General features: G+C 39.3%; 1 protein-coding gene across 5 annotated transcripts in view; it reads right to left on the reverse strand.

Moving 5' to 3' along the window:
* The window catches only part of Oat (Ornithine aminotransferase precursor), a 279,809-nt gene that overhangs the window by 77,373 nt on the left and 178,065 nt on the right, over window positions 1-24,371 (reverse strand). The window lies entirely within an intron of this gene.

Below are 24,371 nucleotides of genomic sequence, written 5' to 3' on the forward strand. Positions count from 1 at the left end.
ACTGGGTAGTATTCTTTATGGGACACAGTCTGTCCCCCCCCCCCTTGCAACATACACAACTGGCTGGTATCTTTCACAGAACCAATCTCCTATCATGAATCACTATTCTTCTAAGAAGAATCATGTATGTGTGTCACTTCATCAAGATAAAAACAAGCAAAATATTTACTCCAGTAAATTGGAGCAAATTGGAATAGATATGTAACAGATAAGAGAGAGAGTGGCTGATGGACATACATCAAGTAGCATTATTTGGTAGAAGAGAAACCAGAAGAAATGCAGGTAGCCGGCAGTGTACAGCAGAACTGTGTATGGCTGCTTAATCTGTATTATAAAGATACAGTGAATGATTTCAAGGGAATACTCAGCTGTTTGTCGATGAATTAAACCTAGGAAGATGATTTAACCAGTTGACAGTGTGGGCAATTTATATTTTTGCCATCTCTTCCCTTAACCAACATTCCAAGACCTGATGGTGCTTTAATTACACATCTCTGTAAAGTTTCTGATCATAATGGAAATCAGGTGACTAAATTTATTATTATTATTATTATTGTTATTATTATTATTATTCAGGCCTCCAAGGAGTCAAAAGACTCATCGAGGGAGGTCCTTTCTAAGACATAAAGTCTGTCAAGACTCATCGAGGGGAGGTCCCCCCCCTGAGAAACACAAAGTTTATCATACCACTCCTTAAACCCACTGACCGTTCTCGCTCCCACCACTCCATCAGGCAATGCATTCCACGGCTCAACCACCCTCCACACAAAGAAACCACTCCTTACCCTCTTGCTCACAGTTTCCTTTCGTAACTTCCAGGGATGGCCTCTTGTCATCACTCCTTCCCGCTGATCAACCAAGCGAAAGAACTCCCCAGTGTCAACCCTGTAACCACCTCTCAACAGTTTAAAAGTCTCAATCATATCACCTCTCCTTCTTCTATCCACCAAACTCTGCAGTCCACATTCTCTCAGCCGATCCTCATAACTATCATTGTACAGTCCTGAAACCATCTTTGTCATCCGTCTTTGTATCCTTTCCACAGTTAATTTATCCCCTTCAAATCCTGGGGACCAAATCTGAGAACAATAGTCCAAGTGTGGTCTGATCAGAGACTTATACAACGGAATGATAACCCTCTTATCTCTGCAGGTCAGTGTCCTTCTCATAATAGCAGCAATCCTCTGTGTTACCTTCACCACCTTTGCAATATGTCCCCTAAACTTCAGGTTTCTATCAATCATCAACCCCAGATCTCTTGTCTCCCCTACTTCCTCCAGTATAACTCCTCCCATAGAGTATGCAGCATCCCATCGATGTTTCCCAAACCTCAAGACCTTACATTTTGCTGCATTAAAATGACACCCCCATTCATTTGCCCATCTATCTAGCTTATATAAATCCTCTTGCAGGACTACCACATCTGCACTATTACTAATAATCCTTCCAAGCTTCGCATCATCCGCAAACAACTGAATATCCCCCTGCAATCCACTGGCTATGTCATTGATATAAAGGTTAAACAATATAGGTCCTAGTACTGAGCCTTGTGGGACCCCACTTGTAACCCTCTGCCTCCTGGAAACTGCTCCACCATACACAACTCTCTGATACCTATCAGACAGCCAATCCTGAATCCAGTTGACCAATCTGACATCCAGACCCATGTGCTGCAACTTAAATATCAGCTTATCATGTGGCACCCTGTCAAATGCCTTCGCCAAGTCTAAGAAAATCGCAGTATATGCCTTTCCCTCATCTAATGCTCTTGTAACTTTATTATAAAAGGCTAGCATATTGCTAAAACAAGAGCGTCCTTTCACAAATCCATGTTGATTCTCACAGATAACATTACCCTCATCTGCCCAATGCTGTACACGGTCCCTCACTACTTTCTCCAAGATCTTAACAACTACTGATGACACACAGACTGGCCTATAATTAGACACTTCCAGTCTGTTACCACCCTTAAGCAATGGCACTATCTTACCTTCCTTCCATTCCCTGGGCACCTTTGCCAAGGCCAGACTTTCATTGAAAAGCCACGTTAAAGGTATTGTCAATTCCCTAGCACATTCTCTCAAAATTCGTGGCGAAATACCATCCAGTCCCACAGCTTTACTGACATCCAGAGTACTCAGCATCTGAAACACACTCTCCTCCTGTACCTCCAGACCTCGTACCAGTCCTATCCATCTAGCATTAAAACTGACTCCTCTAGGATGAAATACTCCAATAAAGTGTTCATTGAACAATTCCACTATGTCCTCTGCATCAGTCACTCTATTCCCATTTTTATCCCACAATATCATTCTTCCACAGTCATTTCTCCTCCTACTGGCCACATAGCTAAAAAATTCCCTAGGATTTTCTTTGGATCTTAGAGCCAATCTCCTCTCATATTCCAGTTTCGCTTTCCTTACCACACGAGTCACTCTTCTGGCCTGTGTCTTATATTCCTCATGCATCTCTTCACCTGTCTCCTTATATCTCTTCCATAGCCTCTTTTTCGCATGCAATTCCTGTTTAATATTGCTTGTCATCCACTTTACTCCAAATTGCGCCCTCTTCTTCACTCGTGGTATACAACTTACCATTGCTGATAACAAATATTCTTTCACAATTTCCCATGCACTGGTGATATCCCTGCCTTCCAATTCCTCCCTCCATGAAACTTCCCGAAGTTGATGTCTAAGACTATTATAATCACCTGCCTTATAATTCCACATAAGTTCCCGTCTCTTTGATACTCCTGCATTTCTATTCATTTTCCAAGTCAAAACCATATGGTCACTCTCTCCAACTGGTGGGAGAGACGTCAACTCAGTTATTATCAACTCTTCTGATGCTATAACCAAATCCAAAATTTTTGAACCTCTTGTTCCCTCTGTTACATGTTGCCTAAGACATTTGTCCCTCAAGAATTCTAGAAATTCCATTCCCCTATTGTTACATGCATCTTCCTCTCTCCAATTTATACTACTAAGTTAAAATCTCCCATAACAATCATTCTTCTTGCACTTGCCAAACTTAGCTGTCTAAACATCTCCTGGTCCCCATCCTCTGTGCTCCTGGGTCTGTAGCAACACCCCACTAAATATCCTGTCTTGCCTACCTCTACCTCACACCATACGCTCTCAAAATCATTTGTCTCACTTCCTTCCAAATTCTCCACTCTTAGAGGACATAGGTCATCACTTATCATAAGCAGTACCCCACCACCACGCTTTCCCCTCCTATCCTGGCGAAAAATGCTATACCCAGCGACTTCTATTCCTGTTTTTATATCTCCTTCTGTCAACCACGTCTCAGTGATCGCAATAATTTTTGGCCAGGCTGATGCTATCTGTGCCACCAATTCCTCTCCCTTATTCCGGATACTCCTGGCATTAGTATACAGCATATAAATGCCATTGTTTCTATACCCAGCATTATCCCTTCTAGACTCCACTGGGCTCAGTGTTACCTGACATTGTCTCCCTTCTCCCAAGTATCCATTCCCACAAGAGGCCACCCCTGCTATCATCCTCCCTGGGACACACTGACTCGTTCAGAACAGCAATCTCTCCAGATGCCTACGTCCTTCCTCATTCAAATGTAAACGGTCTCTCGCAAACAACTCCTCTCTTTCCTCAAACGCACTCCAAGCATCCACATATACCAGTCCTCTCTTGTCACACATTCTCGCTATTATGCCATTCAATATCACCGCTCTTCTGCTCAGCTCATCATTATCATACCTAGGCAACACGCACACTATTTTTCCTCTCTCTGTCTTCTTCCGTACAGTCTCAAGCAAAAATCTCATATCTCTCGCTGCCCGACTTACATTACCACTCAAGTCATTCGTTCCTACCATCACAATCTTCTCATCCACCCTTTCACTTCTCTTAATTGCCATAGCCACCCTTTCTATTGTTCCTCCTGGCAAACACTCCTCACGCATCCTATCCTGAACACCACGGATCATTGAGTCACCATACATTATACCTCTTACCATTCCATCGCTCCTATTGTTTCCATTCTCTCCTCTTCTTTCATGATTATTAATATTATTATTATTATTATTATTATCATCATGGGAGGTGCACAATATTGCACACAATGCTCATCCAACCAAGCTTTAAACTGATTCAATGTATTTACATTCACAACATGTTCAGGCAATGCATTCTGCTCACCAACCACTCTCCATGCAAAGAACCTTCTCCTCACTCCTCTGCTTACACCCTTCTTATACAGTTTCCAGCAATGGCATCTTGTTCTACCCACCGTTGCCCATTCTATGAAAAATCTCTTCCACATCAACCTGATAACAACCCATGACTAGTTTATGTCTCAAGAATATCCCACCCCCTCTTCCTCTTATTCACGAAGCTTTGAATTTTCTCTCTTTTTCCTTGTATTCCACATTCCAAAGACTACTGACTACCTTTATGAATCTTCTCTGGACCTTTTCCAACATATTCTCTTCACCATGAAAACTCAGCAACCAAATCTGTGCACACTAATCCATATGAGGCCTGATCGAGGCCTTATACAATGGCATCATAATCTCTTTATTTCTTCATGTCAAGGTCCTCTGCATCATTGCCATTATCCAAAGTGATATCTTCACAACTTGTGCAATGTGGCTCCTGAATTTCAGGTCCTTATCCACCCATGCTCAGATCTCTCATCTTCTCTACTTCCTTTAAAGTTTCCCCACCAAGTATATACTTTGCATCCCATTTACTTTGCTTACCAAATCTCAAACTTTACACTTTGCAACATTGAACTGACAGTTCCACTTACCTGCCCATTCATGCAATCTATTAAAGTCCTCCTGTAAGGCCATAACATCCGTGGTACACAGATGTTATGGCCTTACAGGAGGACTTGGATACTGCACCCCATATAAAACTTTCTTTTTGGATACTGCACCCCCATATACAACTTTCTGATACCTATCTGACAGCCAGTCACTGATCCAACTCAGAAGTCTGTTATGCAATCCCATTTGTTTCAATTTATTTAACAGCTTGTAACTTGGAATATGTGGCAGTCTATCAAAAGGTTTTGCAAAATCCAAGTACACCACTGTATATGCATCTTCCATGTCACCTTGTTATGGTACATAAGTAAGTTGGTAAAACATGATCTCCCTTTAACAAGCCCATGCTGATAACCAGAGAGAATACTGATGTTATCAACCCATTTCTGTATCCTACTTCTCACCAATCTTTCTAGTACTTTCACCAACTCCAGATATACAGATTGACCTATGATTTGAAGCCACAGCCTTATCACTATCTTTATGCAGTGGAACAATTTTACCTTCTTTCCACTCCCTTGGAACCTGTGCTGTTGAGCATGGTGATGACATATCACCATGCTTAAGATGCATGGTGATATGTCATCAAATCCTATCACCTTACTGACATCAAGGTTATTTATTTCCTCAAATACCTCCTCCTCACTCACAATTAAGCTATCCTCTCCTATGTCATTAAGTTCCTCATGATTCCACCCTGATGAGGATGAAACACCGTTATAAATTGATCACTGAATACTTCAACAATGTCTTCTGCAGCAGCTACTATTTTCATCCATATTATCATCATCAGCAGGAGGCAATGGTTGACTGTATACCAAGAGTCCGAATAATAAATCAGGTAGGGGTTAAATGGATGAATAACACTATTAAGCTTGAGCTGCAAAAAAAGAAACAATTTTGGAGGGAATTTAAGGAGAAGGGTGACCATCAGGTGCATGAACAGTATAAAGCTCAGGCCAGGATGGTAACAAGGGTGGTAAGAAAAGCAAAAGCAGATTACGAAAGGAAATTGGCCATGCAGGCTAAAGAGAATCCCAAACAGTTTTTTCAATATGTTGCAAGTAAAAGGAAAAATGCTCATGGTAGAATGATCTTAAAAAATGCTGAGGGTAGGGAGGTAACTGAATCAGTCGATGTTGTGGAATTACTGAGCGAGCACTTTGCAAGAGTATATCATCCAGGTGGTGGCTTTGCGGAAATGGAGGAACCAACAGCTTATACTGGAATTGTGATGAATGAGGTAGAGGTAACTAGTCTATTACAGAACCTCAATGTCAATACATCTGTGGGATTGGATGGTATACCAGCTCGTGTCGTACGTGAAGCGGCCAAAGAATTGTCAATGCCCTTGACCATTATGTTTAATTTGAGCCTCAGGACTGGGTCAGTCCCAAGGGGGTGGAAAGAGGGGAAAATAGTTCCACTGCACAAAGGTGGTTCCAAGGCTGCTGTTGAAAATTACCGGCCAATCAGCATAACAGGAATCATTATCAAGGTCTTAGAGAAAATAGTCAAGAGGAAAATACAAGATTGGATAGAAGAAAATGGGATACTGTATCGGGGACAGCATGGTTTTGTGAAGGGTAGGTCATGCCTCAGTAACTTGCTCACGTATTATAACACAGTGACGGCTGAACTGAATAAGGGTAATGGGTTTACAGTGATTCTGCTGGACCTTGCTAAGGCCTTTGACAGGATACCACATGGAATTCTAATCAGTAAATTGCAGCATATGGGAATGGACATAGGGTTGGTGAGATGGATAGGAGGGTGGTTGACGGAGAGATATCAGAGAGTGGTTTACTCAGGAGTAGAGTCCACAAGACGGCCTGTGACTAGTGGTGTACCACAAGGATCTGTTCTTGGACCACTGCTGTTTAATTTGTTCATAAATGATATAGGAAAGGATCTGAGAGGAACAGTTCATTTGTTTGCGGATGATGCGAAGTTGGGTAGGGCAATAGTGAATGCAGATGAGATGACGTCAAAATTTTGCAGGATGATTTGGATAGATTGGAGGTCTGGGCAAGGGAGAATGGATGTCAATTTAATGTGCCAAAATGTAAGGTTATGCATTTTGGGGTGAAAAGATGGGAGGCAGTTTACTGCATTGGTGGAACCGTGCTCCAGGAAATTGATGAGGCACGAGATTTAGGAGTGTTGGTGGATAAGGAATTGAAATTTAGGGGACACATTGCAAAAGTGGCTAAATCAGCTCATCAAATCACTTGGTTGCTGAAGAATACGTTGACAAGCAGAGACAAGCAGGTTATTGTTCCTCTGTATCGAGCCTTGATAAGACCTCATCTTGACTACTGTGCTCAGATTTGGTCACCTAGGTTTCTTCTTGATGGGGAGGAGGTGGAGAGGATCCAGAGGCGAGTGACCAAGATGATAGCAGGTCTGTGGAATGAACCGTATGAGAACAGGTTGAGGATTTGTGGGTTGCAAAAATTGGTTGATAGGCGGAGGAGGGGAGATATGATTGAGACATTCAAATTACTGAAGGGTTTCTATAAAATTAATTCAGAAGATATTTTTGAGAACAGGGCTGGTTGTGGGAGGACTAGGGGACATCCATGGAAACTGGGCAAAAGTGTGGTTAGTAAAGGTGTTAGAGCTGGGTTCTTTACTTTTAGAGTAGTGAATGAGTGGAATGTGCTCCCTGAGTCTGTGGTGGATGCTGTGACAGTGAATGAGTTTAAGGCGAGGTATGATAGATACTGCATGAATGTCAAATAGTTGTGATGAATATGATTTGGGGCCTCCCTCGATGAGTCTAATGACTCCCTGGAGTTGCCCGTAATAATAATAATAATAATAATAATCTTACCATGATCATTCTTCCTTCTTACTTGCTACATATCTAAAAAAACTCTCTATCATTTTTCTTCGCCTGATTTGTCAATTTCTGCTCATATTGCACTTTTGCTTAACTTACTAAGTCTCTCCTGGCTTGTTCTTTATACCCTTCATGTAACTGATTATTACCATTATTCTTCTTGTACTGCCTCCAAAGCATCTTCATCTTCCAGATTTCATGCTTAAGCCCCTTATTCATCCATTTTACACCTACCTTATTCAGCCAAAAGGCTGAATAAGGTAGGTGTAAAATGGATTTATCATTGAGGTGTAAGTGTAAACTTGTAGGTGTAAAATGAATTTATCATTGCAGCAATATGAGATGAAGTCTTTAACAACTCTTACTCTCACCCTTCAAACTTAGGGATCTATCAATTACTCTACTATATACCAAAATCTAAACCATCTTAGAGCACAGTTCCACCAACATCATCTAATAAGTATCATGTATATATGTGTGTCAATGTATCAAAATAGCACACATCGTAACCTAGTATTACAATGTGTGCTATGAATTGCAAAACCTTGCAGCTTGTGACATTAAAATGACAAATCTTCTTAAAGTTTTTTGAAGGAACTCAGTGTTGATAACTCTCCCCAGTTTTCAGCAATCAACTGAATATACTCCATGAAATATCAATTTAAAAAAGCACCAAACAATAGAAGCTCAAGAACAGAACTCGCTGGCTTGCCAATAGGTACCATCCTTTTCTCAGATAATGCCTTTCCCAAAACACAATTCCAGTACTTTTCAGACAACAAATCTTTATCCATCTGATTAATCTATTGCAGGTAGTTTAACACACCCTTTATAATATCAGAAGATGTCTCTAACAACAGAATGAAATGATAAATGATATGTACATTTTAATCAATTAGGACACATGTTATTATCCATACCCATCTTCCTTCAATTTGTATGCAAACTTCTCATGTGATAATCACCTTATCCAAATTTTGCAATTTATCAACCTTTAATCTGTTCTCATAGCAAACATGGTACTCAACTTCTGAATCATCTTCATTACTTCTTCAGCCCCTAAGCAATCTAGAGGATTAATCTGTACACGGTATTCTTTGAATATGAGCACAGTAATTTCTCTTTCAACTATCATTAACTGATGTTATCAGCTTCATATCCATCTTCATTTATTATGAGTCACATAATGCATTTCCAAGCAGTATATCAAGTCAGATGCTTTCATTTCACAAAATCAATTACCAAATTATCACCCATCAAAGTAAAGCTATACTGTTTCACATTATAGTATTATATTTCTATCTATCCATTCCTAAATTTTGTTGTCCTTAACTACCACTCATGAGATACTGAACAGTCTATGTATGTTCTGTCCTGAAGCTCCCTTTGCAGAAACCATTAAGTCTTGTTAAAAGCCAGTGCCAGTTATCTTGCAATACAGGGGGCTACTATTCCATTTAACACTATGACCAATGTTCACAACAATATCTTGTAATATCCTAAGTTCCACTATCCATTCAATACATTCCCAAATTGGTCCCTGTCACATCAGTCACTGCATTATCTCCATCTAGATGATAAACCTTCACACTATTTCTTCAGCAGCTGTCACCATCCTACAACATGCATTCACTAATGGTCTCTTTCCATAATCATTCCTTTCTCACATAGCAAAACAGTTCTTTTGAATTTCCTTTGGAGTGTTCTACTAATTTCCTATAATAATCTGAACCTATGCTCCTTGCCAAGTCAGTCACTTTTCTTGTATGTACTTTGTAGTTCACTTAAGATTAGTCATTGCAATTCTCCTTATATTCTTCCAATATACTTTACAACTGCTGCTTAATGATGCTATTCATCCACTGACTTCCCCCTTTCCTACCTAAACACATTTCATGACGTAAATCTGCTAAGCAAGATCTTTACCTGCCTATGGTGCTCATCTGAGTTTCTGTCAATTTAAACTGTATTCCAGTTCTACCCCATCTTTCCAATACCTTAACCACAACTGCAACTATACAGACAATATAATTGCCAACCTCTGTATTAGCATAAACTCTTGTGCAGTAGCACCATCTTGGCCTCCTCACAATCCTTGGAGATATACCCCCCCCCTCCATTATTAAATTCCTTTAGTCAAGAATTCAGCTAATTTCTTTTCATATTTTCTACAAACATGTGGTGAAATATGGTGATCTTAATATAAGTATCTCAGATATTTCAGTTTTCAGTGGTGGTTATAGTGCTAAGAAAATGTGTTTACTGAGAGAGAGGCAAGCATCAGGTGGTAATAGACTTGATATTAAGTAGCATGACTGGCGAAAGGGGGGGGGGGGGGTGCTTAAGGGTCAAAGCTGTATAACTGAGAGGAGACCTCCACATAGCGAAGAACCGACCAGGGCTTCTGACCTAATGTCCAATCCTCACCGAACGAACGAGGATGGGCTGGCAATTTGGGATTTAGCTGACCAAATTGTATTCTTATTGGCTTAAACCAACATATAAAATGATGGTACAACATGACAAAATTTCATGCTGGCTGGGGCGTCGCCCGGTTAAACAAGCCCCCCCCCCCCGTTGTTTTCACCAGGGAACGAGGGTGAACAATGAAAAGTCAGCTCTACTGGAACAAATCTGAAAGCACACCCCAACTCAACATCACCAGAGTTAAAGATCGGTACTATCAACATAAGAAGCCTGAATGGCAAAGAAATGGAGCTAGCTGAGCAATTAGATAAGTACCAGATCGATATAACAGGGTTGACTGAAACAAAAAGACAAAAACTGGTGAGATCTTTCTGAGCATAAATACAAAATGTTATATTCAGGCAATATAAATCAAGGAAAAGAAGGAGTAGCCATAGTATTCAACACTAAATATGAGGCTAATCTTCTTGAATGGCAGGCAGTCTCAAGTAGAGTGATGTGGGCAAATATGAGAATGGGGAACTGGACAATGAGACTTAATTGTGCCTATGGACCCACAGAAGGTTCTACTAAGGTAGAAGTGGAGGAATTTTTTGATGCTTTAGAGAAAGCAACTGACTTGGGGATCTAAATAGCAGAGTAGGAAGTGATTGTCAGACATACAAAAAATATTTTGGGAAAATTTGGAGAAAACAGCAAAGCTAATATTAATGGCAAATACCTGTTGGATTTCTGCTCAGGACATAGACTGGTTATTACTAACACCATGTTCCAATATAAAAATGTGCACAAATTCACATGGAGAGAAGAGGCAAGGAATAAGAAAAGTCTCATCGACTATGTTATTGTTGATAGTGATGTTTTCTCCCTGGTGCAGGACACCAGAGTGTACAGAGGATTTGAAATTGGAAGTGATCACTATTTAGTCTTGAGCAGGATAAAATTAAATTTCATATTGAAAAGAATGACATGTAAGAAAGTCTTAAAGCGAATAAAAGTTGAGCAGCTCTCAGATGTGAACTGTAGACTAAAATACACAAAGATTATTGAAGAAAAAATGAAAGAGTTTGAGAACAGGAACCAAACCATGGAGATTCAGTGGCAAACCTTGAAGAAAACCCTGATTGATTCAGCCAGAGAGGCACGTGGTGAGGTTGTATGCAAGGATAGAAAAAATCAGAACTCCATGCTGGACACAGGAAGTTAAGGAGGCAGTGAAGGAAAAGAAGAAAGCATATCAAAAGTTCCTGGCAAATAAGTCAGCTTGTGCTCTTATAGATTACAGAGACAAATGGAAGACAGCTAAACACTGTGTAAAACTAGCTAAACAAAAGTCATGGGATGACTTTGGCAAGAATATAGAAAATAAATATCAAGAAGGTGGCAAAATATTCTGGAGATTGTTGAAGAAGCTTAGAAATGGAGGAAAGAGTGCTGTAAAAGGAGTTAGAAATGATAAAGGTGACATGAAAACGGGAGAAAAAGATATCCTTGAAGTACGGAGTAATTACTTTGAAAATTTGCTAAACAAAACAGGCAGTGATGACAGCACAGAGGTAAAAAACACTGACCAGGCATGCAGTCAGGAATACATATCCATACTTGAAGTAGAAAATGCCATCAAAGGCTTGAAATGTGGAAAGGCAGCAGGAGTAGATGATATTCGACCAGAAATGATGAAATATGGTAGTATAAAAGTCTTACAGTTCAGAAGGCCTGGATAGAGGGACGAATTCCTAATGATTGGAGTAGAGCTCTCATAGTAAACATATATAAAAAGGGAAATAAAACTGAATGCGAGAATTACAGAGGTTCCCTATTGAGTGTTTCGGGCAAGATCAATGCAAATATACTTGAGAAATGGTTGAGAAGAATTGTGGAAGAAAAGATTGGTGAAGAACAAGCTGGATTCAGGCCAAATAGAGGCTGTCAGGATCAGATCTTCACTTTACGACAAATAGTTGAGAAAGCATGGGAATATAACAAAGATCTGTATTTAAGTTTTGTCGATTTGGAAAAGGCATATGAAAAGGTGCCAAGAGAGAAGCTATTCAATATGCTACAGTTATATGGTGTCAATGGGGCATTATATCAAGCAATACTTAGTCTTTATTTGAGTTGCAAGTCAGCAGTTAGAATTGAAGGAATTACAAGAAGATGGTTTAGTGTTAAATCTGGTGTGAGACAAGGATGTACATTATCCTCTCTGTTAATTATCTATATGGATCACATTATGATGGAAAGTGGTATTAAACATGATATCAGAATTGGAGATGTTAATGTCAGCTCTTTGCTTTATGTAGACGATGTTATACTTCTAAATAAATCCACTACAAGTTTGCAAGATTCCTTGACTAAATTGAATAGCTATTGTAATGACAGCCAGCATTAAAAAGACAAAGACAATGAAAATAGGTAGAATTTTTGAAAATGTCAACTGTGTTTTGAACGGAGAACCGGTGGAATAAGTAAAACGTTGGGTAGCTGCCGCTAGAGGGATTCGAGGTCTGTGGTGTTTGTTGAGAGCTCCTGATAAGATAAGTGTTATTTTAAGTTATCATTGACAATTTTGCTTGAATGTTACGTAGTTTTGTTTGCTTTGCGTATCTTAGTGTGTCTGTTTGTGTGTTTTTGGTGTCGCAATTATTAATTTGATAAAATACGATAGAAGCGAGCACATGGCTCCCGTAAAAAGGAAAATGGCGGCTAGTAATAATGGTTCGCCATCTTTGTTAAACAACTGTAATATAAAGGAGTTTATTCAGTGTACTATCTGTGAAATGTACGCTTTGCGGAGAGCGGTTGGAGTATGTTTAGATGATGATAATGGAGTGGATGTTTGTAGAAAATGTAAGGAAAATGAAGAATTAAAGTGTATTTCAGGTAGTGAGTGTGATAGTCTTGATAGTCTTGTCAAATTTCAGAATGAAGAATATAACGATATGATAAGAAATTGCAAGGTTGTACCAGAGAACTGTGAAGGCGTGAATGATGGTATTAATACAGAGGAAATTAGTGGTTTAACAGTTAATAAAATAGATGAGATAGATGCAATGAGTGAGATCGCGTTGTTGAGCGGAGCGATACACAGAGCAAAACGGCAGCTAGAGCATATGCACAAATGTCTACCGAGTGTACCAGCCAATAATAAAAAGTATGATAGGAAAAATAAGAGTATGTTTGTGAACGTAAACAAAATGAAAGAGGGAGTGCTATATGGAGATTCGCTAGTACGAGGTATGTTAGTAGAGAATTTGACAAAATCGTACCAACCAGGTGCGACCATCAAGGACGTAAGTGAATCTAATAGAGAGCAAAAGGAAAGGGTGAAAGAAATGATAGCTGTGGCAGGTACGAATGATTTGAAAGGAGATAAAATGGAAATGATAGAGGACCTGAATGAATTCTTTGAGGTAGCAAAAAAAAAGAGCGAGAGAGTTAGGATGATTAGTCTTTTGCTGCGGAACGATAGTGAAGTGTTTAGAAGGAGGGCCCTAATTGCAAATAACTTTATGCGTGGGTTATGCATGACGAGTGGTGTGGAATTTGTGGATGTGGAGTGAGTTCGATGGGCGAAAGGATTTACATAAGATGGATGGTTTGCATTTGAATGGATTCGGTGTAAGGAGACTTGAAAAAGTGTTGTTGAATGAAGTGGATGTGCAGAATCAGGGGAAACTAGATTGATTAAGGGGGGGGAGAGTAGATATGCAGACCTTAGGGAGGCAGTTGAGTGTATAAATGAGTATAATATGCCAGAGCGAATAAGGACAACAAATCAGAATGGGATAGTTAGTATAAGGCATCAAGGTAGGAATGGGGCTAATGGGGATCTGCAATTCATGTACACTAATGCTAGGAGTATTAGGAACAAGAAGGAAGAATTTTTGGCCTTGGTTGGCACTTCCAGACCACAGGTTATTGGCATTAGTGAAACATGGCTGGCTGTATATCATATAGCTAGTGGGATTGAATGTGATGGGTATAATGTGTTCAGGAATGACAGGAAGAATAAAATAGGGGGAGCAGTATTGTTGACGATAGCTGATGAGCTGCAGCCAAGGAGAATAGAAGTTGAATTGTAGGATAGAGAAAAGAGCACATTTGAGGCCATTTGGTGTGAGATTGTGGCTAGCAGAACAAAACATACAATTGGGTGCTGCTATAGACCAGGTCATGGAAAAGATTGTGGAGATAGTATGCACAAGCAAATAGAAGAAATGAGTAGAAGGAGGGTAATTATTATGGGAGATTTCAACTATGGTAGCATTGATTGGAGTGAGCAGAGCACACACACACACGGGAGGAAGGAACTGGATTTTATGCAGTTATTAAGGGATAACTATCTGCAACAGCATGTAATGGAAAATACTAGGGGTCAGAGAGTGTTTGACCTAGTAATTGCATCTGACGATTTGGCTGTAACTAATAAGACCACATTGCCACCAATTGGTGAGAGTGATCATAGAGTCTTGACTCGGGAGGTGGCTAAAGGTGTGGAATTTAAAATTAAGACAGGGTATATGTGGAATTATCGGGCTGGTAAGCATGACAAGCTTAGGAGTTTGATTGGTTCAGTGGCATGGCATGTACAACTGCAAGGGCTAGAAGTTGATAGTGCAAGGGAGGCGGTTAAGAAGTGTTTGCATGAAGCAATGGCTGACTGTATACCTAGAGTCCAAATAATAAATCAAGTAGGGGTTAAATGGATGAATAACACCATTAAGCTTGAGTTGCAAAAAAAGAAACAACTATGGAGGGAATTTAAGGAGAAAGGTGACCAGAAGGGTAACGAGTGTGGCCAGAAGGGTAACGAGTGTGGTAAGAAAAGCAAAAAAGGATTACGAAAGAACATTGGCCATGCAGGCTAAAGAGAATCCTAAACAGTTTTTTCGATATGTTGCAAGTAAAAGAAAAAATGTATATGGCAGAATGATTTTAAAGAATGCCGATGGTAAGGAGGTAACCGAATCAGTTGATATAGTTGAGTTACTGAGCAAGCGCTTTGCAAGATTATATTATCCAGGTGGCGACATTTTAGAAATGAATGAACTAACAGATTATATGGGAATTGTGGTGAATGAAGTGGAGGTGAGTAGTCTATTGCAAAACTTCAATGTCAATACATCTGTGGGATTGGATGGAATACCAGCTCATGTCGTAAGTGAAGCGGCTAAAGAATTGTAAGTACCCTTGACCATTTTGTTTAATTTGAGTCTCGGGTCTGGGTTAGTCCCGAGGGGGTGGAAAGAGGGGAAAATAGTTCCACTGCATAAAGGAGGTTCCAAGACTGTTGTAAATTACTGACCAATTAGCATATCAGGAATCGTTGTCAAGGTCTTGGAGAAATTAGTCAAGAAAATAATACAGGATTGGATAGATGAAAATGGGATATTGTATGGGGAACAACATGGTTTTGTGAAGGGTAGATCATGCCTCAGTAACTTGCTCAAGTTTTATAACAGTGACGGCTGAACTGGATAAGGGTAATGGGTTTACAGTGATTCTACTGGACCTTGTAAAGGCCTTTGACAGGATACCACATGGAACCCTAATCAGTAAACTAGAGCAGATGGGGATGGATATAGAGTTGGTAAGATGGATAGGAGGGTGGTTGATGGAGAGATACCAGAGAGTGGTTTATTCAGGAGTTGAGTCCAAAAGACGGCTTGTAACTAGTGGTGTGCTGCAGGGTTCTGTTCTTGGACCACTACTGTTCATCAATGATATAGGAAAGAATCTGAGAGGAAGTGTTCACTTGTTTGCTGATGATGCAAAGTTGGGTAGAGCAATTGTGAGTGCATAGGATGTCAAAATTTTGCAGGATGATTTGGATAGTTTGGAGGACTGGGCTAAGGAAAACGGATGTCAATATAATGTGGCAAAGTGTAAGGTTATGGGGTGAAAAGATTAGCATCAGTATATCACATTGGTGGAACCGTACTCCAGGAGATTGATGAGGCCAGGGATTTGGGGGTGTTGGTGGATATGGAATTGAAGTTTAGGGGGAACATTGCAAAAGTGGCTAAATCAGCTCATCAAATCACTTGGCTTCTGAAAAATACTTTAACAAGCAGAGACAAACAAGTTATTGTTCCTCTGTATCGAGGCTTCACAAGATCCCATCTAGACTACTGTGCCCAGATATGGGTGCCAAGGTTTCTTCTTGATGGGGAGGAGGTGGAGAGGATCCAGAGACGAGTGACCAAGATGATAGCAGGTCTATGGAATGAACCTTATGAGAACAGGTTGAAGATTTGTGGGTTGCAAAATTTGGTCGACAGGCAGAAAAGGAGTGATATGATTGAGACATTCAAATTACTGAAGGATTTCTATAAGATTAATCCAGAAGATATTTTTGATAACAGGACTGGTGGTGGGAGGACTAGGGGCCATACATGGAAGCTGGGCAAGAATTTGGTTAGCAGGGGTGTCAGAGCTAGGTTTTTTACTTGGAGAGTGGTGAATGAGTGGAATAAGCTGCCAGAGTCCGTTGTGGGTAATATAACCATGCAGAGTTCAAGACAAGGTATGATGGATACTGTGTGAATGTTGAAAAGTTGTTCTTGACATGATATTAGGGCCTCCCTCGATGAGTCTGTTGACTCCTTGGAGTTGCCCGTAATAATAATAATAATTTCAGCTACTTAGGCATGATTTTTAGTGAAGATGGTAAATTAAATATGGAAATAGACAACAGAATCAACAAAGCTGGTATGGCAGGAAGTCAATTGAATAAATTCATATGGAATAAGAGAGAAATTAGTCAGAACACTAAGTTAGCTGTATACAAGACAGTGTTCAAACCTGTTTTAACTTATGGATCAGACGTAAAACACTTGACCAAAGACTAGAGACCGCAGATATGAGAGTCTTGGGAAGGATTAGAGGCATGAACAGATGGCATCAATGACAATATCATATTAAAAACGAGGATATTAGGAAAGACCTTGACATTGTCAGCATCCCGGAATGCATTAGCAGAGCTAATCTCAGGTGATATGGTCACTTAAACAGAATGGGCGAGGAAAGATTAGCCAAACAAGTGTTCTCTGCTAGGTTGGCAGGAAAACGACCCAGAGGAAGACCATGAGATAGATGGATTGATATGGTACAAAGTGCCTTAGACGATAGAAATATAAGATCTGATAATGTTGGAGTTTTGACAAATAACAGAGTGATTTGGAGGAAAATTGTAGATAGTTAGTTAGTAATGATGTAATTTTTTCATGTAGTATTATCACATCCAGTACACCCCTTTAGGGTACATGTCAGGAATTTGATGATGATGATGACTGGTGAAAGGAGAGAGAGAGAGAGAGAGAGAGAGATTGGAAGATTTGAAAGGCTGAATGATGCAAGACAAACAAGAAGTGGAAGAGAAACATGTGAGAACACAGGAGTAAGAGAAAGCGAGATGAGAGGAAGGCAGATATGAGTGGGAGAGCAAGGAGGAAGAATGTTGGAGGGAGGAAGATGGACAGAGAAGAAGGTGAGCAAGGAATAAATGGATTTGTGAGGGGTGTGATGTATGGAGATTCAATGATAAATTTAGTTGTGGTATTCAGAAGAAAATGTTAGAAAAATACTTGCCTGAAGAATATGTGAAGGCAAGAATAAGGATGATATGATAATGATGGTTGGTACAAATGATCTGAGAGGTGGTGTGAATCGCAAGAGATCTGAGGTTACTATTAGGAGATGTGCAGCAGAAAAGTGTAAGAGGAAAGATATTGAGTTTTACCCAGATATAATAATGCACAAATGAGGAGGAGAGAAGCAACAATGAATGGCATGATAGTGTTGTGTCCACTTTCAATATTATTCCTTGTATCTCTATATCAAGCCGCTAAAAGTGAAGTCTTTTCTATATGGGTCATGTAGTATCTCTATCACACAAAGAAATAGCCTCAGGGTAGAGCTAAAATTCAATGTGACAGAGTCCTCAAACCTTACTTCTCTTAAAATTCTAAGAAATTTATATTTTTAGACTGCGCCACTTAGAATTATTAGATTAAAGATATAACTCAATCAAGAAGTAAGTTAGAAGATATGCTCATGTGACCTAGGGTTGCAATCGTGTCCTTAACTTTATTAAATTAAACTCCCACTCAGATCCGTAATGAGTTTCACAAGTGGTGCATCGAATTCTATACATAGACTCATATATTTAGTTAAAATCAAGCAAGGTTTATTTGTTTCTAAGATTCTGTCTTGCATGCACCTCTCTTGTATCCTCAAATGATCTTCAAGCATCTACATATTCCATATATCTCTCATTCTTGATACATCCTTGCTATTGTTATACCCTGATAAGTTAAGAATGTTAAAATTCCACTTATCATGGTTTAACGAGCAAAGAAGTAAAAAACCTGTAATATAATTAAGTAAACATGCTTGTTTCTAAGTAGGTATCGTTGTAAACTTTAGAAAATATTGAATACATTGATTTAAGAAGAAAGAAATAATTAATTAGCTCAAGAAGAATTTTATAATGTTTAAAAAAAAAAAAAGGGAATTTAGATAAATATGAATAAAGGAAAGTTGCCTGAGACAAAGTGTAAATTAAGAGAGTTATGGTTTTGTGTTAATATTAAATATCAACACGATGCAAGAATAACTTGTAAAGGAAACACTAGAACGTATTCTGTGTGAAAGATAGCCCAAGATTCAAGGACACGCTGACGATTGCCCCCCCGGCGGTCGCGTGCTTGGCATATGGAGTAAACAAGCAGGCAGAGAACGGACGTAGCGAGGTCACGTGACATACAAAATTGAGGTGCTGGGTGAACAGCGGAGTTCGCGGTGTTTACCGATAGGGTGAACATATAAAAGGGTTAGGAACCCCCCACACACACACAAGACTCTCCTGGTCTTTCGTCGTGTGGAGTTCTCACATTTCCTCGAGTAGTGAAGGTTTTAGTCTTATGCTGGTTCGGGGATGGCCGAACGATACCTCTAGACTAGGATGATATTATAGTGGGTAACCCTGTCCTAGATTCCCGGAAAGTAGCGGCAGACCATGCCGTTGAAAGATCAGCAGATGCACGCATCCCGAAGTCTAAGCTTGTAATTACTATGAGATCTTGACCTGAGGCAGATTGAAGGAAACAAAGAAATGTCCTCAGAGGATAGACTAAAGCAGAAGCAGACGTACAGCGGTACCATTGAGTGGAGATAAGTAAAGCTTGTTATTTATATGAATGTAATCTGAATATGTATTAATATGTGAAGATTTATTAGTGAAGGACTCAGATACAAGTATAGGTCAGGACTGTAGCACGTCTGTTTTATAGAAAGTCATGAGTGAATGGTTATTAACTAAAACCGAATCTTTGTATGTTGAAGAATGGTTAGTGTTACCAGTAGTTAGTATAGAAATTAAATACTGGAATTTAGTAGTAATCTAGATGATATCGAATTACTTACTTTTGTGTGAATTACTTGAATATCTAATGAAGTCAAGCTAATTAATTGATTTAGATTAGAATGTGTTTTATTTAGAGCGATGATTATTCTTGTATGTTAAACTGTAATCTTAGAAACAAATAAACCTTGCTTGATTTTAACTAAATATATGAGTCTGTGTATAGAATTCGATGCACCACTTGTGAAACGTTTACGGATTACGGATCTGAGTGGGAGTTTAATCGAATAAAGTTAAGGACACGATTGCAACCCTAGGTCACATGAGTATATCTTCTAAACTTACTTCTTGATTGAGTTATATCTTTAATCTAATAATTCTAAGTGGCACAGTCTAAAAATATAAATTTCTTAGGATTTTAAGAGAGGTAAGGTTTGAGGACTCTGTCACATTGAATTTTGGCTCTACCCTGAGGCTATTTCTTTGTGTGATAGAGATACCACATGACCCATGTAGAAAAGACTTCACTTTTAGCGGCTTGATATAGAGATACAAGGAATAATGTTGAAAGTGGACACAACATAAATGACGCAGTCGACAGGATGTAATTTGCATAATTAAATAAGTAAAATATATGTAAATTACTGCAAGTTGGTTTTGAATTCTATCAAAAAAAAAAAAATTTTTTTTCTAAGCAAAGGTTGAATTTTAGAGTTTGTTAACTTAGATAGCAAGCACGTCTATCATAAGTAGTGAATCAGGTATGAATGATAATGAGTTTTTTAAGTACATTAACCCACAACAAGTGTTTCTTCAATTTTCGGGGGAGGAGACGGATGACGTGATCACGTTTCTCAATTATATATAGGAGCTGAGAAAGGTTGGAGGATGGACCGACTTTCCGTTACTGGTTCTACTCCATAGCAAACTAACAGGGAAAGCCGAAACTTTCCTGTATGCCTCTCCCATTCTAAGAGAAACGCTGGAGTATTCCAAATTTAGAGAGGTCCTAATTTCTCAATATTCCAAATTATGAAGTTTGGGGCCTAATCTGTGGAAGCTCCAGAAGTGTATTCAAAATGATAGGGAGAGTGCTTCTGACTTTCCGAATAGATTGCTATCAGTGGCCAGTGCTTTAAGTGTCTCCAGTGAGGAAAGACCTCACTTAGACTGGGCTGTCTTCCAGCAATTCAGGCAAGGAGTGCGACAGGAATTAAGAGAAACAGCTTTCAATAAAAGACTAACCAACCTGGATGAATGTTACAATGCAGTCAAGGATAGAGAGCAGATGCTTGGGGATCTACATCCCACATCTGCTGCTTGCCATGTTAACTTGGTTGAAGGGGACCGTAACTACATGAGGAAAATCAAACAGGAAAGGGAATATAAAGAGAAGAAGAAATCTAGAGTAAGAAAGGGAAATGAGAGCAACTGTAAAAGCTATAAATAAAGTGACAGAATTCCTTCCTGAAACACATGACATCAAATCTATAATAAAAAGAGAAGTAGAACTTTTCCAGAAACCCGTTATGGAGCGTCTAGATGAAGTGATGAGGAAGCTGGAAGCAGTGTCTGTGAAGACCTCAGAGCCTAAAATTGATAAGGATGAAGAGACTACTAGGCTAGTTACCGAGGAGTTTGACAGGATGCAAAGACCCCTCATTGACCGATTAGACACCATCATGAAAAGGCTAGCAAATGTTACCTCCCAAGAATAAGCAACTCCTTTATCAAATCACAGGACCATCAATGATCTAATTGATAGAAGAGAGCCTCCCAGATGCTATATTTGTAAGAAAATTAAGGATCTTGCTGGCAATTGCTACCAAGGTAGAGGTCAATCTGATAGATATTATAGAGAAGAACCCAGATCCCATACTTATACAAACAGAACATGGAAAAGCGGGTAGGGAAGGAAGGAACGACCTCATGGAATGATGATGAGGGGAATTGCCTATGGAAAGCATTGTAATGTTTTATTAGACACTGGATCCCAAACCTCAATTATTTCTGAGGACTACTCTAAGCTGATAGAGCCCTATGTAAAGGATAAAGTTACTTGCCTCGGAGAATCAGTAAGAATATCTGGGATCAATCCCTCCACAACTAGTGCAACAAAGTCGGTACGTTTAAGAGTGTACCTACCTGAGTTCAGGCTGTGTGCTTGGCATGAGTTTTTGGTCTTATCCAAAGTTTCTCTCCCACACATAAAACTGATTCTAGGGGATGACTTCTTGATTAAATATAATTTCAGGTGTGACTATGCTAAAAGGGATGTGTATCTCTTTGGAAGGAGGAAATTCTCCAGAGAAAGTCATTATCAAAGTTCTTGCAACAAAAAAAAGGAATTCTTTCAGACATAATCTCCAGAACCATTATGGAAGAACAAATCAGCAAATCAGTCGTTAGACCTAGGTGTGATAAGCTCGACATGGAAAAGTCCCAATTATTGGAAGAGGCTGACCCTCATGTGAACTGTGTGTCACAGGTTGAAGGGTTACAAAGGGAAATTAATACTGATGTTGAGAGCATGAAATCGGACGAGGTGCAACCTGATATTAGGAAAATATATTACAATCACATTAGGAAAGGAAAGAGAAATACATCCAGGGTAGGTCAATACGCATTTGGTAATTTAAGTGACAGTAGAATAAGAAACCTTGGGTGCACACGGTTCTTTTATAATAAAGAGAATTCACATTACATAGTAAGGGGGGGAAGAACCCGAGAAGTTGACTGACCCCCCCCTGGGATATGAAAAGAGGAAAACTTGGCAAGAAAATTTTTTTTATTAAAACGGGGGACCTTTGTTATACCCTGATAAGTTAAGAATGTTAAAATTCCACTTATCATCGTTTAACAAGCAAAGAAGTAAAAACCCAGTAAAATAATTAAGTAAACATGCTTGTTTCTAAGTATGTATCGTTGTAAACTTTAGAAAATATTGAATACATTATTTAAGAAGAAAGAAATAATCAATTAGCTCAAGGAGAATTTTATAATGTTTAAAAAAAAAAAAAGGGAATTTAGATAAATATGTATAAAGGAAAATTGCCTGAGACAAAGTGTAAATTAAGAGAGTTATGGTTTTGTGTTGATATTAAATATCAACACGATGTAATATATATTGCAGTTATTATATATATATATACAGGGTGTTCGGGATAAATTTGACAGTTTCGTAAGGAAAAAGAAAATCTTCTTTGTATCTATTAAATTTAATGAATTGACAAAAAACATTACAGGCAGAGTTAATTACAATACTATCAACAAGATTTACTCAAAATAACCACCATTAGCATCGATCACAGCTTCAATTCTGCTTCGGAACCTCGAACAAGCTGATGCTACAGTCTCCCTGGGAAGGGCCGCAAAAACTGTTTTAATTTTATCCATTAACTGGGCTTTTGTATTACTGGAAGTGCGATTGGTGTCTTTTTCAACTGCGCCCCATACAAAATAATCCATGGGGTTAAGGTCTGGGGAGTTTGGAGGCCAAACATTTGGACTGGTGAAGTCGTAGAAATTTTCAGACAACCATTTTTGACTTTTCCCAGAGGTGTGGCAAGGGGCCGAATCCTGCTGCCATACATACGGCCTACCATTGGCTACCCTTGTTATCCAGGGCTTGACTACAGTTAGCAACTCCACGAACAAAGCCCGAATTCCAATGCCAGGGTTCTTCAACACCTGTTCCTGCAGATTTGTGAGGAATTCTGCTGTACGAACGCAATCAGATCGTCTGCTAGGGATCTTTCTTCTTGCTACATCCTCGTAGTCACCATTGCAAGTCTCTAGTTCATGCCTGATTGTTTTTACTGTATTCAGGGAGCATTGGGCAGCAGTCGTAATATCCTTATTTTGATGGCGGGCACGAATCATCATGATACAAGTTATTCTCTTCCATGATTCAGGTGGGTTCCAGCTATCCATCCTTTCTGACATCTTGTATATGAATGAAGAAGGGTCCAAACTTTTAAATGAAGAGAAGTGTGTGTTAATACATGTAACTTACGGAAAAATATAATTAATTATAAATATGTCAAATTTATCCCGAACACCCTGTATATAGTTATTATATAAAGTTATTATATATATATATAATAACTTGTAAAGGAAACACTAGAACGTATTCTGTGTGAAAGATACTCCAAGGTTCAAGGACACGCTGACGATTGCCCCCCCCCGGCGGTCGCATGCTTGGCACATGGAGTAAACAAGCAGGCAGAGAATGGACGTCGTGAGGTCATGTGACATACAAAATTGAGGTGCTGGGTGAACAGCGGAGTTTGCGGTGTTTACCGATAGGGTGAACATATAAAAGGGTTAGGAAACCCCCCCCCACACACACACAAGACTCTCTTGGTCTTTCGTCGTGTGGAGTTCTCACATTTCCTCGAGTAGTGAAGGTTTTAGTCTTATGCTGGTTCGGGGATGGCCGAATGATACCTCTAGACTTGGACGATGTTACAGCGGGTAACCCTCTCCTAGATTCCAGGAAAGTAGTGGCAGACCATACCGTTGAAAGGTCAGCAGATGCACACGTCCCGAAGTCTGAGCTGGTAATTACTATGAGGTCTTGACCCGAGGTAGATTGAAGGAAACAAGGAAATGTCCTAATGAAACAGGATAGACTAAAGCAGAAGCAGACAGATAGAGGTACCATCGAGTGGAGATAAGTAAAGTTTGTTATTTATATGAATGTAATCTGAATATATATTAATATGTGAAGATTTATTAGTGCAGGACTCAGATACAAGTATAGGTCAGGACTGTAGTGCGTGTGTTTTATAGAAAGTCATGAGTGAATGGTTATTAACTGAAACAGAATCTTTGTATGTTGAAGAATGGTTAATGCTACCAGTAGTTAGTATAGAAATTAAATACTGGAATTTAGTATTAATCTAGATGATATCGAA

Source organism: Typopeltis vanoorti, chromosome 4 (genome assembly GCF_054136105.1).
Source record: "Typopeltis vanoorti isolate ZY-2024b chromosome 4, IOZ_Tvanoo_1.0, whole genome shotgun sequence".
Taxonomy (NCBI): Eukaryota; Metazoa; Arthropoda; class Arachnida; order Uropygi; family Thelyphonidae; genus Typopeltis; species Typopeltis vanoorti.